The sequence below is a fragment of the Anser cygnoides genome, chromosome 16 (assembly GCF_040182565.1).
Source record: "Anser cygnoides isolate HZ-2024a breed goose chromosome 16, Taihu_goose_T2T_genome, whole genome shotgun sequence".
NCBI classification, from domain to species: Eukaryota; Metazoa; Chordata; class Aves; order Anseriformes; family Anatidae; genus Anser; species Anser cygnoides.
Genome location: NC_089888.1, coordinates 246,427 through 263,136, shown reverse-complemented (window position 1 = coordinate 263,136; position 16,710 = coordinate 246,427). Strand labels below are relative to the sequence as shown.

Below are 16,710 nucleotides of genomic sequence, written 5' to 3'. Positions count from 1 at the left end.
ATGAAAAGGATGGGAAAGGTTAAAATGATTCATTGTTTTGTGGGATACACAACCACATTTTGTCATGTTTACATTTTCTCTTATACGTTCCTCTCCTCCTCTCATCCTAGGCGCAGAGACTGAGGCTTTCACGTTAGTGCTTCTTTCATCCACACTAATTGCTATTAAATGGATCTCAAACTGTTTGACAGTTTCTGTTCTCTACTGCATCCCAGCAGGGAAGAGTTTAACGCTGGACCCTGTGATATGCTTGTTAGTTCTTCCAAGAGCTCCTGGAAACCATGAAAGATCATACTTAAATTTTGTGAGCACCACCTTGCAAAAAGATGTGTATATCAGGAAAAGATTGCCTCCACAGTGGCTGCTACTGAACCAGCCTTGACAGACGTGACTTACCTTTCTGAACAGTAAACTACAGGAGGTTAAAAATAATTTTCCAGCATATCTTTCTGTGCCCCTTGTCTTGAGAACTAGCAACACTTGGCACTGTGCAAACACAGACCAGAGAGACCACTGATGGTCTGACATGTACCCTGGGATCCAGTGAGGGATGTCTCTTCTGCTTCCTTACCCTGTGGAGTTCAGGGCACACTGGAAGAGCCAAGCAGAGTTCTGCTCTGCACTCAGCAAACATAAACAATACACCCAAATGCTCTGCATCTCCACCTCTCAGTCCACTGCAAACACTTCCCTCCTCCACCCGTGCCTGGAGACAACAGCACGATGACCCTGGAGGTATATCTTTTCGCCCAGCAGCAGCTAGCCACCAAGTCAGTTCTCCAGCTCAAGTCCAGAAGCATAGGAAGATGTGCCAAGTGATCTTCTCAGAGTGAGCAAGAAGCCATTGGCTGGACAGTAGCTCCCACTGTCTCATACCACCTGGTTCTGCCATCAGTGCCACAGTGCTAGCGGTTTCCTGGCAGTGAAATAGAGACACGTGATTCAGGAGTCCCGCTTCCAAAAAGCAATGTCTGAGCAGTTCTGCAGTAGGGTAGGAAAGCACTGCCTCTTCCCCAGGATAGACTCCCCAAAGCCATTTCCCAGCAGCAGACACCACTTGAGACAAACCTTTACAGTCTCTCTGTGACCACCACCAGCCCTGTCAAAGATCCCCAGGATCCTTTCTGAAATCCAAAGAGGAACTTTGCAGTAGCCCTCCTTCTCCCTGTCTTAAAAACAGCTTCTGCTTGCAGAGAGCTCTCTGAAGACCACTTGAGAAGGGTTTGCTGCCAAGCGTGAGTGCCTGTGGATGTGGCTCCCACCATCTTTGTCAGGGAAGAATTTTCATTTTCTGAAGGCCTTTCAGCTTTGGGTTTATGCTCTACTGTAAACTTGTTTACAGCAGGTCATGTTTGCCCATTGCCTTCTTCACTATGCTTCAGAGCTGCCAGGATACACACACTGGTCTGGAATTTAACCCCTCCTGGACCTGGGCTGCCAAGCAGGGTGCTGTGGTTCAGTCCACAGCACTCTATGGCCTTGCAACATTCTTCCAGTGCTGATTCCGGGGAGCTGCCTCCCTGAAGAACAGCAGCCTGTAAAAGCAGCTGGATGAAAACAAGCCTGCTGCCCTGTGGTGGCCTGGCAGCCTTAGCCTCCAGGCTCCAGGATCTGGGAAGGCCATGTCCAGGTAGGGCCAAGCAATGTTCAGTGTGGCTCCGTAGAGTATCCCTGAGATTGTCTTTGGAGCAACAGCAGCAGCTTGCACCACAGCCCTGGGACAGGTATGGGGGGGAGCAGGCTACACATACCACTTCCTTCCCTGAAACTTCAAATACATCATCAAACCTGAAATATTCACTTGTAATCCCTGGAGCTGGCAGCGGCTCAGAGAGGATCCAGTTCAGGTGCTAAGAAGGAAGAAAGAAAGAAAAAAAAAAGAAGAACCCATTAAATTAAAAAACCTCTGAGAGTCATAAGATGTAAAAATAAATTCAGGATGAGAGCCAGGCCAGGCCAGGGAGCCTGGGTGCAAGCATTGCACTGGCAGCTCTCTGAGCGTGAGGGGGCATTACAAAGGTGGGGAAAACTGGGGCTGAGGAAGGTGCTGGGCTTGGTGGGCCTGGGTGCTCAGCTCTGTCATCTCTTCTAATGCCTTGCAGTCCCTTGTCCTCTGTCTGTGGTGTGGATGGGGTGAGGAAAGAGCAAGAGACAGACACTGAGGGAGCAGAACTGGGCAAAGTGTCCAAACTCTTTGAAATAGCTGAAGAGCGGAGTTCTCAAAGTGGCAGAGTCATGGGACTGCCCTCTCCCTTGCCACAGCCAGATTCCTGGCACAGTCTCTCCAGAAAATGTGCTGGGGGGGCTGGGGGTGGTCCCCAAAGCCAAGGTGCAGAGCAGCTGTCACTGTGCCAGAAGCACCCAGCAGTGGGTGCTGTGGGCACCTGCTAGCTCAGCCCTTCCCAGAACCTCTGGGATAGCTTCAGGAGACGCAAGAGAAACCTCAGTGTCCTGGTGCAATCTCAGTGGCTCCACAGCCACAGAGTTTGAAAACACCCCAGGAAAGGTCTTCAGGGTCTTCAGTCTGGACTCCATTCAGGCAGAGGGGCAGCTTTCCCTTCACCTGCTGCCAGTGGCACAATGCAAACAGTTGTGGTCCAGACCGGAGAGCCCCCAGCATCTTGCCTTCCCTGGACCACCCTTGCTGTTCACAGACCTCTGGCTGCAATCTGCTTGCTCCAGAGTGCTACAGGAGTGAGGATAGTCAGAGAGCAGTGACACAGACACTGACCATGTCTGCCAGCAGAGCCTTGATCCCAGGTGTTTCCTGCCCTGGCAGACCTCTCAGAGAGGACTGTGCCTCATAGCAGTTGGGAGAAATTGTGGCCTTGGAATCTCAGCAGCTTTGTGCATCCTCTTGCTCCATCTCTCCACCCCCAGTGCTCTGAACCCAGACCCAGTCTGAGCTTTGTGTTTTCAGCCTCCTGCAACATAGGTCAAGCTGCCTGAGCTGACACAAATCCCAGGACTCCATACCAGCTCCCATCTGCATATCCAAGGTGAGAAGAGAGGCCACAGGCCCTCCTGGGGTTGCAACAAGCTGGCTTGGAGGGGTAAGGCTGACTCTGTCACTAACCAGCGTCACCTCACAGCCTTTTCTGCACCAAGACTTTACAGACAGCGCATCTGTACCTCCTGCCTCAGGAGCACCTGCGAGCGCTCCCTGGCACCTACAGGCAGTGTGGCTCACTCCTCAGAAGAGCAGCCAGATGGGAAGGGCTGTGTGAGCCCGATAACAGTTACTGCTTGGCTCCTCTCCCTGGCAGGCCTGCACGGGGCACACAAGTGCCAGCATCTGGGGCTCCAGAAAAAGGGGGGGGCAGGTACCCCAAGGCCAGCCTAGCATCTTTGTCCTTGAGAGTACCTACCACAGCTCCTCCTGCCAGAACCTCCCCAGGGAATGCTATGGCCGCAAATGCTCACCACCATGGCACGAGGGCAGATGGGATGTTCATACCCTCAGTGCGGTCAGATGCTCTACAGTTGCTGAGCCAGGCTCCCTGTGCCCGTGTAAGCACAGAACTGGGTGCTGCTGTACAGGCAGAAGCTGGCACCTCACCCCTGCCAAAGCTCAAGGAATTTGTCCCTGTCCCAAGGCAGAGTGAAGGACACAAAACGAGCAAGTCTGGCTGGCTCTGCACCACCCAGGGCAGTATGGCAGCCCAGGGTCAGGCAAGTGCTTTGCTTGCTCTGAGGTGCCAGCAGAGAAGCTGTGGGTACAAGAGGAAAACCAGGTGAGAGAGAAGAGTGGCCTGGCTGTTAATGGCAGTAATGCTGAAACTCACTATTAAACTGCCTGCTAAACTGATTTTTAGTTCTCTTTTCTCTGGAGATAGTTAAAACACAATGACGAGTAAGCTGCCCCACTTTTCTACACTGCAATCAATAACCCATCATCGCATCAAACTAGATCATATTCGGCACCTTCACCCAGCACATGGCAATTCCAATTCATTCACCCCCAAAAAGGCATCTCAACAAGTAAAGCAGCTCTGTGCTTCTTCACCTTATGAACCAACAAAGCACCAGAGCAAAGCCAGGGTGCTGAGCAGGCTGGGGCAAGTAAGCAAGTATGGAGGATTTTTCCTGGGTGTGGAATGGAGAGGAAGGCCTGGGAAAGGTCTCCTGCTGCTCAGGAACCTTGGAAGACACAGGTAGCAGGACAAGCAGGAAAGTCACGCACTCAGCTAAAGCGCGTGCCCCAGTCAGACTGTTCTTCCCACTCGAAGCAAGTGACTTGGTTATGCAGCAGCTCCATGCTGACATCCAGACCCCAGCAGAGCTCACCCATCTGCTGCAAATGTTGTAACAGCCCCCACCCCCCCGCCCCATTACACCCTTATAACCCCCTCCTTTGCCAGTTCTTTTTGACTTGAGGGTATGTAGCTCCCAGCACCCCATCCCACCCCAGCTGCTTGGTGCCGCAGAGCGAAGCCAGGCAAACAGCTCTTCAAGAACAAAGCCCTTTCCTGAGTGGGCTTGGCTGCCTTGCCTGCGACTAAATATTCAGAGGCACTGTGTGATAGCCCTTTGATCAGCAATTTATCTCTCCACGCCACAAGTTTCCTGGAGCCTGGCGTTTCCTCCCCATGCTCAGCCAGGCTCCCAGGAGCCTGGGAGACAGGTGTGAGGAATTAGCTATAGGGACTAATGCTCTGACAGGAACCGGCACCAAAAGCAGAGGACAGAATGTAATGTTTATTACACTCGAAGCAAAGCAAACATGTGGCCTACTTATGTATCTACAGAGAATTAATTGGGGAGCTCCACAAAGCAGCAGATTATAAATTAGAATCATTTTCACCAACTTCAGCCCATTCATCTTACTTCACACCAGGCCTGTCAGCTCAGCCTGACGTGGCCATGTGCAGCCCTGTCCCACAGGCTGCTGCCTGGTGGCAGAGGGGGGCTATCAACAGCCAGTCCCATGGGCACGGCATGCCTAATCCCACAGGAAGCATATAGGGTTGAGCTGAAGCACGGGCCTTGAATGGAAAGCAAAGTCAGAGCCTTGAAGGCAGCCCTAGAGGTGCTGAGTGCCACCAGCTCTCATCTGCAGGGGTATCCAGAGTACGCTGCTCCAGGAGCTGGCCCCAGGGCCAGCAGAGGCACCACTGCCTGTCCTGAGCTCCTCCATTCACCTTCACTCACAGGCAGCCAGCGGAGGCAGCAGGAGTGGTGGGAGTCAGCAGGGCTGTGCATGCACATCCTCATCCTCCCCAACCTGGTTAGCATCAGCTCTGGTTAGACCAGGCTTTGGGGGTGTGACGTAACGGGCAACCTCAGGCTAAGGTCAGGTGCAGACCCCCTTTGCACAGCTTAGGGAGCCGCTCCTGGCGATATCATCCATGATGTGCCCGATCCCTACCCAGAGCTGCTGGGAGTGCAGTGCCCAAGGCACTGGGGGCCTTGGACTCACAGCTCATTGGGGCAGCAACTCATTCACAGTCAGGTTTCTGTGCCCAGAGCAGCAGCAGTCAGAAAGTGTCAAAGCAGCTTGTGTCTGAGGCACTCTAGCCCTTTACAGCCCAGGGCCTGGTAAGTGCCCCAGAGGCATTTCAGGGATTCTGGTCTGGGTCCAAAACAACCACTGTCCAAAAACAGCCACTGACCTCCAGATGGTGGGATCTTGCCAGCACATCACAAAGCAGGGGATTAGAATAACTCAGATGTGGCCTATAAATACTTACAGATTCCCAAGGGGTTAGCACACAAAATATCACATTGATGCTGGGATCATTTCTCTTCAAAAGGTCACTGGCTGCCTTGATGGAAGGAGCAGTAAAAGAGCCAGTGGAGAGGGATGGGCAACACCTGAAGAGCATGATCTGTTCCTGAAGGTGCAGTTTGGGGTCTGGCAAGCACAGACCACAGCCACTCCTGCCCTTCACAGTGATCAGAGGTGGACAGAATCAGAATTCTTCCTGACAGTCTCCCTGACTCCAACAATTTTCAGCTCAACAAACACCTGCCAATTTGTACTCAAGTCTTTTCCACAAAGCTACCCAAAAGCAGGATGCCTCAGGAGCTAGCGTGCTGCCAAGGGCTTCAGAGATACAGGTAACAGCCTTGCCTCTACTAACATGGCCAGATAAGCTCCTTCCCATGGCAGGGACTCATGTCAACCTGTTTTTAGCAGCTGTAGCAACTTACATTACATATGAGTCATCTGGTTCAGCAAGACCACAGGGGCCTGCACCATTAAGGGTGTGCAATCAGGACAGAGCCTCCCAAACACCCCAGCCTGGATGTGGCACGCCACGTGTACCAGCTCCCCTCGCACTGCGGCACCTAGCTCTGAGCGTGCAGGGATGCCCAGCATGCAGCCAGACGAGGAGCACCGGCCGCCGCCCGGCCCCATGCCAGAGCAGCCTCCCACCCCGTAATCGCTGCTCTCCACTTGTCAGCTGCAGCCCCCGCACTGTGCCTGTCTGACTGGTAATTTGTATCATTAAGTGAGAGTTCGTTCAAACAGCATTACTAATTAGTTCAGAAATACTATTAGCATTGCTAACGCATTCCAGACATTTTTATTAACGCATCCTGACACCAGTAAAAGCAGCACTGGGGCAGAGACCAGGATGGGGAAGCCAGGCCAAGGCCTGGACTGAGCCCAGCTCAGTTCTGCTAATGCTGAGCAGTGAAATGGCATTGTCTCTGCCCCAGCACTGCTGGCCCTGGTAGAGCAACCAGCAAATGTTGGACTAGGACAGATTTGTGTTCCTGTGTGTGCACAAGCACATGTGTGGTAGGGAATCACAATAACAGAAGCTACCCAGCAAGGGAATTTCAGGACAAAAGAGGAAACAGAAAGGAGCTGAGGCAGGGGGGTGGGGGCAATAAGAAAAAAAAAAAGGGGATAAATTATTTACTGCAAGAAACAATTGTGAAGTTACTTACTCTGGCTCTGTGCATCCTAAATGGGGTTTGCGGCATTTCTCACATCTCCCTAGTGTGCTGAGTGATTTTTTACAATTGGATGCATGAGACTGGGGTAATCTTATAAAGGACTCCAGAAGATCAGTTTAGTATTGATCATGTGCTGAATTTAAAGGCTTTCTACATCCATCTGCTGCTGCTCTTCAGCTGGGACCTGGGTGCTCACTGGGTGCCTGCACCCCAGAGCCACGTCATTCAGCTGCACGCTGTGGCGGGGCTGGTGCACAGCACCATGGCAGGGGCAAGGTGTCATGCTGGAGACCAGGTTATGGGCCAGCAGAGTCACATGGCTGCTCCCCACTGAGCTTTTTGATGAAGTCCCTCCATGGACCAGTATGCTGTGTTTTTCTCATCACTGTAGACAGCTGGTTGTGGACTGTACTGGATTGTAGGGTCATCTAACAGGCGCAGCAACTGCTACAGACCAACAGAAAAATAGTGATGTGGTACAGAGAACCATTTGCATGGAGTAGGACCTAACAACACCACCCTGTACCTGGGTGACAGCACCTGGCACTGTCCCATAGGAGGTGACACTGCAGGACAGCCACAGCACCCATTCCTCTTCGGCAGTCCCTCACCAACTCTCATACGGGTGCTGCTAGGAGCTACTGCCTCCTGCGCAGAGCAAACAGTTGGTCCTGGGCACAGACAAAGGAGCTCAGAGCATCTGGTGCATCTCTGGGTGCAGCAGACAGGGACTATAAACTGAACAACCCTTCCCTAGCAGGCAAAGGCCCCTGTGCACTCTTATCTGTCATGACGTGATCTGATTACGGCTGAAGCACAAAGAGCCCTATCATTGCCACACTGTGTCAGCAACAGCCTGGAAGAACTTCCAACTCTCAGCAGACAAGGTGATGAGAAAATGCACAGAGAGAAACAGATCAGAGGGAGGAACAGACATAGAGCAGGACCTCTGCCCATCTCTTGAGAGCAGCGTATCCTGGTGTTTGCCTTGGCCTCTGCAGGTGTGGGGCTGCAAAGGGTGGGTGGGACCTGACTCCAAAGACAACAGCCTGGCAGCAGGATAGTTTCTGTGACATGCTCACACATCTGACAGGAAGAGACAATCCTGGAATTATGGGACTATTAAATATATTGCATCAGGATGTGATTTTTAAAAAATAATATGCATATTGCAAGTTGTTACAAAGTCATGAAAATTGAGAGTCATGACGTCCAAAATGCAACCTGTTTTATGATGCTAAAATAATAACTTATGAAGTGATTGTTTTGCAAAATAAGTTAAATGTATGAGAACTCTACTGATTTCCTGAAAATGGGGATGAACAAGGTAGGAAAAAAATGACTCTTCCAGGTCCATATTTACTCAACAGAAGACTTATACTCAAATAACTCTTAGAGTAGGTCACTGGCATTCTCACAAAGGTTGAGTGGCTGAAAGCAAGGCTACAACATGAAGAGGCCCTCTTAATCAGCAGAGAGAGCAGAAAGGTATGGTCATGCTTTAAAACAGCAGGAGGTTCTTCAAAAATTCCCAGACAAAAATTTGAGTCCAAAAATCTGCTTTGCAAAGCTGTCAACTGTGGTGAAGTGGGGCTGAGCTGACACAGCTGCCCACAGGTGAAAAAGTGCTGAGAGGCAGCACTCTTGACACAGGGTGCTGTCCAGTGCAGAGCTCCATGCACTGTACCTGAGAGGTGCTTAAATGCAAATCTTAAATCCAGGCATTAATGAGGCATCCACTGCTTTTGGTGTTGTTGCTGCTGCTGTTGCTTTGTTTTCAATAGCTGCAGCTAAACATATAACCTTTGCGTTGATGGAATGACCCGAACATGTTCTTCCAGCCTTGTCAGCATAAGACCGTCTTGCAGCAAGCAAAGAAATGCCTTTCCTTTCAGCCTGGCAAATCAATACACAGTGTGACTGGCACAGTTGCAGGTGTCTCCTGTTCAGAACAGGTGGAAGGGTCTCAGAGGCAGGACACAAGCATTTGTCCACGTTGTCTAGTCTAACACAGAGGTGGGCACAAAACTCCACATCCTTGGCAAGCAGGAGAAGAGCAGCTCACAATGTGGAAAACACATAGTTGTTCCAGCGTGGAGGCTGGTTCTGGCAGTTGCTGCCCCAAGCCTGTGGCTCTGCTTGCAGCTGAGGCACTTACTTTGCATCCTAGGCTTTCAGATGGCAAAGAAGGAGTTACAGGAAGGAGCAGCAGAGTAATTGTGTGTTAATATGGTCCCATGTTTTTTATTACACTCAGAGTTTAAAATTGACAGCCTGGTACCAAAGGCCAGAAGTGCCACCTCTCAACTTGATGAAATCTGTGTAGCCCGTGGAAGGGGAAAACTGCAAGATTCATAAAGGTGTCCATAAAATTAACATTTGGATGAGAATGGGAGAACAGAGACCACAAACTGCAGCGGCAGACTGGCAAGTACTTGTCCCCCCTACACTTAGAGATCTTTCAGCTCAGCAGACATCGTTGCCTGGGTGCATTCTCCTGCACTGATGCTCAGCTGGGTGAGGCCTCGGAGCCACTCCATTGCCAGGAAGGAGCTGCCAAGAAACTTTATGGAGAAGGGGGCATTTTGGCACTGCCATGGGGTTGACGGCCAGCTCCAAGGGCGGCTGGAGCTGGTAGGTCTGACTGGGAGGCTCTCCTGCTGAAAAAGCACTGCATCATTGCTCTTTACACAACAAACACAAACATAAACCAGCAACATGTCTCGTTCACAAATACACAGGTTTGCTAAACACGCCAGTGTGCCAGGCTTCCTGTGAGCCTCGCAGCACAGCTGGAGCACTGCTTGGCCAACATTGTCCAAAGAGTAAACACCTGCACGCAGCTGCTTGCTGAGCTCCCTCTCCTCAACACGTGTCAGCAAGAGAGAACACCAATGGAGGAAAAAGGGCAGAGCATGGTGAAACAGCCACACTTGCCTTGCCAGGGCATGGTCCTAGACAGCCTTGCCTCAGTGTGTGAGGGAGCACCAGAGGCTCCTCTTCCCTCCTCAGGCTCACAGGAAGCCTGGCCATAGTGCAGGCAAGAGCACGCCACATCCCAGATCCCCTTGCGAGGTTGCTCCCTGGCCCCAGCAGCGGAAACATCTCACCGGAGATTGGCTTAGACCAGACAAGAAGGCTTAGCTCCTCTCTCTACCATCAGCTTTCTGTGCTGAGCAAGTACAAACACCAGCATGGCATTGGGAACTGGGGAACACACTTGTCCATGCATCATAGTCCAGTGAGCCCAAGATATATACTGCCCTGCCAGGAGCCACAAAGCAGGACCCCAGGCATACCCCGCTGCCCGAGACCAAGACCCCCCCTCACCTATCTCTTGCTGCCCCAGGGCTCCATCTCACCATCCAGGGCCTGAGAGCTGTCCCTCAGCACAGCAGAAATGCAGGACACCCAGCTTCCAGGGTACACAGCGAGGTGACATGTCTGCCCACATGTCACAGTGCAGGCACACACCGAGGGGTAGAGTGAGGAAAGGACTGTGGACACTTGGGCCCTGTTCCTCCTCCACTGCTTGTGGAATCAGGGTCTCAGTACCTCTAGGCCTCCACCCTTCCTCCGCGCAGCAAGGCCTATGCTCCCACAGGACTGGGGACACCACAGACCTGCTGGGATGCCACCACGCTCAGCCACTTATCCAGACTGGTTGATCCTGAATTGCACAGCACACATATTTAGACACCGTGGCAAGTAATAACTGCATGCACTCAGCTGCATGCCGTGTGTACTCTGCTGCAGGCTCACACACCTGGCACACTGTCTCAACACCCAGTGTAAATGGAGCCGTTACTACCACTGCCTGCAGTATGACTGCTTTGCAATTAAAGCAATAAAATGTTTATACAGGAATAAATCTATGTTAATGAGGTGAGTCCTGCTACTGCCCTGACAGGCTCTAATACGAGACTAAGAACGTGTGGAAGGTGGCTTTCAAATGTGTACTGTTCCCAGAAAGTACCCAGGTTTGGGAAGGGGAGTGGGGACTCAAAGGGGAACAAGTTCAGGCAGGTAGTTGGTTGTGCACAGGAGCCACCAGATGTTTGATTTCCATCTGTTTTCCCCCACAAAGGGATTAGCAGGAGAGATCAGACTATTGTCAGGCTTGCCCATGCTTGGAAGTTGTTTGAGCTGTTTTCTTCCCTGGGAAGGGGACTGTACCTGGCTCAAAGAATTATGAAGAGCATATGCAATTTGGGCAGCAACGCTGCCACAGAATGGGGACATGCTGCACCTTGAAAGCCTGTCCAGAAAAGTCCTATGCTGAGGCTAGCAGCAGGGGTTATACAGGAGGAAATCCCCATGCGGGCCATCATCCTCACTCTCCTCTGTTCCTCAGAAACACCGCACTAATCCCTGTCGCCTGCCTACACAGGGAACCACAGAGACACAGAATCCAATTAGCTTGAAATCCTGCTCTGGCTCCCACACAGCATCTCCCTTCTAATAAAGCTGTGGAGCTGCAGAGATAAACGGTGCATTAGGATTCCAGTGGGGTATGGCATGCAAGGATAGCTTTGGAGCTGCAGCACCAGCCCAGAGAATGAGTGAAGTACCAGTGCAACTTTTCTAAGCATCTCTCCCTACCTGTTCCTCATACCAGCTCTTCCTCACTTGTCCCTCAGCTGAATTCAGGTACATGAGGTGAAAGCTGAGGACAGGGGCTAAAGCCAGCAGGTCTCCAGGCTGGCTTACTTACCAAGAGGCTTTCTCAGGGTGAGGAAAACCTCCTGAGGGCTGAAGTCTCAAAGTCTCTTGGCTGCAGGGGATGGCCAAGGTGGCATGAAGGACAATGCCAAAGCCCATCTCCTCAATGCTGCAACCCCCCAGGGCATCCCTGCGTCCAGAGGTCCCCACAGCACCAACAGGATACAGGTGGCCCTCAGCTAACCTGTCCCTCCTCCACCAGGGGCTGGCTCCGTGGGGCTTGGGAGCCACTTCAGGCTGGCTCTTGAGATCAGTCTGAGGCACAAAGCATGTCCCACCCCCACAGAGACAACAAGGAAAGGGACTGAAACAGATAATCTGCCCCTGGACAGCCTCTATACCATGGCCAAGCAGGGTCCAAGGAGTAACTGCTGCTGGCCCTGTGCTACAGCCTGCTCTGCCTGCAGTAACTAGTCTCCCGTACCTGACGCTACCACGCCTGCTGCACTCACACTCTCCCTTGCACCCGCAATAAATTACCTGCTTTGCATTTTGCAGCAACAACTTAACAGTATTAATTTATTGTGTCCTGTCTTTAACAAACACCATTATCATATCACCACCCAGGATTATGCAAATCCTGAGAAAGGAATTATTTCTCTCCCCAAAGTCACCTTGATTTATCAGTTTTAGCCCAAAATGAAATAGATGTACTCTAACAGTTGCTAAACACATGACCACACACAAGGGGCTGTGACAGCCCCAGAGGGTAAAATGCACATCCAGGTCAGCTGGGTGACCCTTTGCATCCACAGGTGACGCAGGGACAGCCCTATGCTTGTCCCTGCCTTGACTGCCCCTGAGCTGGAGTGCAGATGGACCTGCACCCTCACAAACATGGCCCTGGACCAAGAGCAAGGCAAACATCCCCCTTCACAAAATACTCGTGGGAAAAACTCCACAGCTCCACTCCCTGGGGCCGTGGGGCAGGTCTGCAGCTATGCAGAAGCATGTGGGGCTGAAAACAATAAAACTTACCTAAACTGTGTTAAGGATTGCTCTGTGGCTGCCACTGGGCTGCTCCCATCCCTGCCCCCACATAAGGTTGAACACGTGTCATGTAACAAAACTGGTGAGTCTTCCCATGCAAGTGTGGATGCTGCTAGGGATCAATGAACAATCCTGCATCTCACTCCAGGAATTAGCTCTTTAATAGGGTCCTCAAATAACAAAATACACTTGTCCCTAATTTCCTTTGCTGCAGAAAGATTGAGGCTCCCCACCCCTCTGATGTGACTAGGCCTGGCTGCAGCTGTCCCTGGGCATGTACGGAAGCACTTGTATGATACGGGTAACATTTTTCCCGTTATTTGTCAGCAATTTAAGTAAGTCCTTCAGCAGAGAGCAAATACCAGTACCCTAATAAGGTGGAAGGACTTCAGCTCTTTCTCAGGGCAGACAGCAAGCTCTACAGCCTGCTCTTGCAAGAGGAACCAGACCCTTGGCTAGGGCTTTGCCCTGATGGTCAGCAATTACTTTACATACTCCAGCTTAGTGCAGAGGGGCTACTCAAAGAGGGCAGTTTTGCTTCAGGCTTCATCAACCACAGATGGTAGCAAAAACCAAACAACCCTCCATAATACTTTTGTACTAGTATTTTTCGTTTGCAAACTCAGCACATTGTGGCAGACAAAGAAACAAGGGTAGCAACCATACCTAGGCAGAGCACCATGACTGCTGGTTGGTTCACTGAAAAGCCAGCAGCATGTGTATGCATAGCACCTCTCATGCTTACAGTTCACACATAACTCTAACACAGATGGGAAATTCCTCAAAAAAAAAGCCTGTACTGTGACAGAGACAAAGATGAGATCAGGCACTGGTAAGCTATGGTCAAATACAGCTCAGGAAAATGGAATTATCCCCAAACCAAACCCTGGAAACAAAAATCTTAAAAGAAATGCCTAGCACTGTGCCTGGACACTTACAGCCAGCACACCCGCATCCCTCAGCTGCAGCCTGCAGTTCTCACAGTGAGAAAGTGTCCAATCTGCATTCAGCTTAACCTGCTCCAGGCCAGGGGGGCAATTAACTGCCACACTCCGTGGGGACACCTGAGACCAGCACAGAGCTGTGTACAGGCCAGCTGGTGGCGTGGGATGCTTCATACCACAAACAGACACGTGGCAATGAGGAAATGGTAAGAGCCACCTTGGCCATCCCAGTACATAGCCTGAGTGCCGATGGGAAAGCCATGCCTCCACCTGGCACAGCAAAGACCTGGAATTCAGGCTGCTCCTTGTCTCACAGGAAGTCAGTCTCTTTCCTGCTCCAATGTGTTCAACCTGTTTTGTCCCCAATCTGTTCCAGCTGCTCTCATCTTTCCCTCTGTCAAGCCCCTCCTACACCCTGGCTCCTCTTCACCACCTCTCGTTTCTAGTTGTGCCCGTTGTCTTCTGATCATTTCAAGCCTCCACTCATGCTGCCCTATGACAGGCTCTGCCAGGCCACCAGTCCTTGCAGGGTCAGAAGGAAGCTTAGAAAGAGGGTCTACATCTTCCTGGCCTTTAGAGACCAGAGGATGAATCCTCACAGATGCAGCCAGTCCTACCCACCTTCCAGCTGTGGCACTGTCTCTCCCCATAGACATGACCCACTCATAGACAGCCCCTGCTCTGCTGAGCATGGGGACAAGGGAGACCAGAGGCAGGGAAGGTGAGCACAAAGCTACAGCACAGGAGGGATGCAATAGCAGAGAGAGAAACAGGGAAGCCAATTCAATTTTCAAAGGCTGTCCCACCAATTCAGCTCAGAGAGACGATAAGAAACCCATTTCCAGCGATAGGCACCCTAATCCCCAGCCATCCTGGATTTCCATTTCCGAGAGGTGCTGTTTCCAACAGGGAGGCATTTTCCCATCTAAGTTTGCTAGAAGAGACAGGACTGGATTAAATACCAATTTTCCCAGCACTATTTAACTCTTTCTGTGCCTACTCTTGCCACTTTTGCAAGCACTGTGGGTACATGGCAGCAGAACAGCTGCTGCAGACACCCAGAGCAGACGAACAGAGCTGGGGGCCTCTCACAGTCTTTTCCCAGAGGGCTGCAGCTTGCAGAGAGAGATAAGAGGGCAAAGGGGAAGAACTGAAATGCATTGGCAGTGTGAATTTAGATATGGAATTTTTTATTGCTCGAGACAGGACTCTCAGACACAACTGTGGGACAAAAGTCACATAGGAAAGCCTACATCCAGCGTTAAAACCATGAGACAGGCCCAAAGTATTGCACAACTAGCTTAAAACTACAATTGCAAGAACACAAGCACGTGGAGGGAGAAGGAAGCAAACCATGCAGTGAAGGCCATGCCCCTCAAATGCCCACCGTGTACCCCACATCTTTTCAGCCTAAGCACTGTGGTGCAGGTGCAGCCTTTGACTTGAGATTACTGAGAACAGTGAGCACAAGGACAAAAGCACCACAGATGCAGCAAACAAAAGGGTACATTGGCTGAACAAGGACTAACTGGCATAGCAACGCATACAGATCTCACTGTCTTGAAGAGAACCATTCACAACACTGGGCAATGGCTGCAGTCTCAAACATGTTGTGTCTTCCCTCATCACTGTATGCTGGAGCTGCTCAGGGATAGCCTCCCCCAGGACAGTTGACATGTGTTTCCAACAGTCCTGGATTTTACTATTAGAAATGGCTAGCTTACAGGAGCCTTACCTCCACCATGAAGGACTTCTCTGCCACCTGCAAGACACTAGGCTGCTCCATTCTGTAGATGCCAGAACAGTTTTTCCCCAGGTGCCTGCAACCAGTAGCCCTCTGTGCTTCTATCACCCAGCCCAGCACTCTTCCTCTGCCATCCTCTCCTGAGACTCTCCACCCGTCCTTCTTTTCTGACATTAGGGCTCCTACCCACAATCTGAATCAGTCCCTCATAAGCAGCTGCAGGGCATGAGGCTCCCAGCCCTGCCTCTGCAGCACAACCAATTGTCCTGGGCTTGGCACCCCACGTAGCAGCTCTCTCTCCTCTCCCTGACATCAAGCGCAAAAATGTTCCCACAGTACAGGAATAAAGACTGGATGTTCTGATTCAGCCTCTACAAAACCCTCCTTTGACCCATTATGAACTGAACCATGGAAAGGGAAGCCCCGGACAGCTGTTGCCTCACAACCTAACAAGGCCTCCAGTGCAAGGCTTGCCAAAGGGAGCACAGTCACTGTAACGGAGCTCTCCTATCCCTCTGCATGGCTCGACCACCAGTCACCCCTGTCCATTCATCATCCACTAAACAAATGGAAATTGAAGGACTCATGGCTCTAAAACACAGAAAACAATTCCCATTGCATTTTAAAGGTGTAATTTATTGGATCAGAAATGATGAATGGCAACACAAGGTGGCTGGGCCCAGTGCACAGGGAAGTGCTGATGCAGCGGGAGCCAAAGGAGATGTACAGCTGAGGGGAGACCCTGGGAAAGCTCCCAGGATCAGTGTTGTGTGGGGCTGAAGGAACAACACTATCTACGTGGACCAATTCCCTCTCCCACTTTCACCATTCGATATAAAATTTGTAGTAGAAGCTTCTGTAAGAAGCATCCACACAAGAAAGAGTAGAGTTAAGCCCTGTGCAAGCTATGCCTGTTCTCTGTACTCCTGAAATACACACAGTTACGCTTCCCATGCAGCCCTTGCTGGTGCCACTGCAGATCCAAGGTACAAGCAAGAAACACCAAAACCACTTCAGCCCTTGGGGGAAGAAGAGCACCTGGTGGAAAGACAGAGTAAACATGAGCATTACCGCTCCTCCCCCATGTAATCTCCTAGCTCTGGAGAGTTTGAGCTGTATTCATCAGTAATTTAAACCAGGCTCTTTAACACAGGTGGCCATTACTGCCTCTTAATGCAAGCAGCTCTGATAGATAAAGCAATCACCCAGCCCTGCTAGACAGAGAAGCATAAGAGCAAACAAGATGGTAGGGATACCCATGCTACTGTGGGTTTTGTAGGACAGCTCCGTGTCCCAGCAAACTCTCTTGCAGTGCTAGACAGAATGAGTTCTTGCACTTATGCCCTCTAGCTGCATAACTCACTGCATTTCTCACCTTCCTTGTTTTCTACATTCAGTTTC

The 16,710-nt window shown here is 51.0% G+C and overlaps 1 protein-coding gene across 6 annotated transcripts in view; it reads right to left on the bottom strand.

Moving 5' to 3' along the window:
* Nucleotides 1-16,710, bottom strand: part of SLC35C2 (solute carrier family 35 member C2) — a 69,237-nt gene that overhangs the window by 35,440 nt on the left and 17,087 nt on the right. The window contains exons 10-11 of one of the 6 annotated variants that reach the window (XR_010825289.1): nucleotides 1,789-1,850; nucleotides 2-916 (exon numbers count right to left, since the gene is read on the bottom strand). The exons of 4 other annotated variants lie outside the window; for them this stretch is intronic. The gene's annotated coding sequence lies outside the window, so the exon portion shown is untranslated. Of the gene's footprint in view, nucleotide 1; nucleotides 1,851-16,710 lie in introns of those variants that run through there. One more of the 6 variants, XR_010825288.1, reaches the window with a different exon arrangement.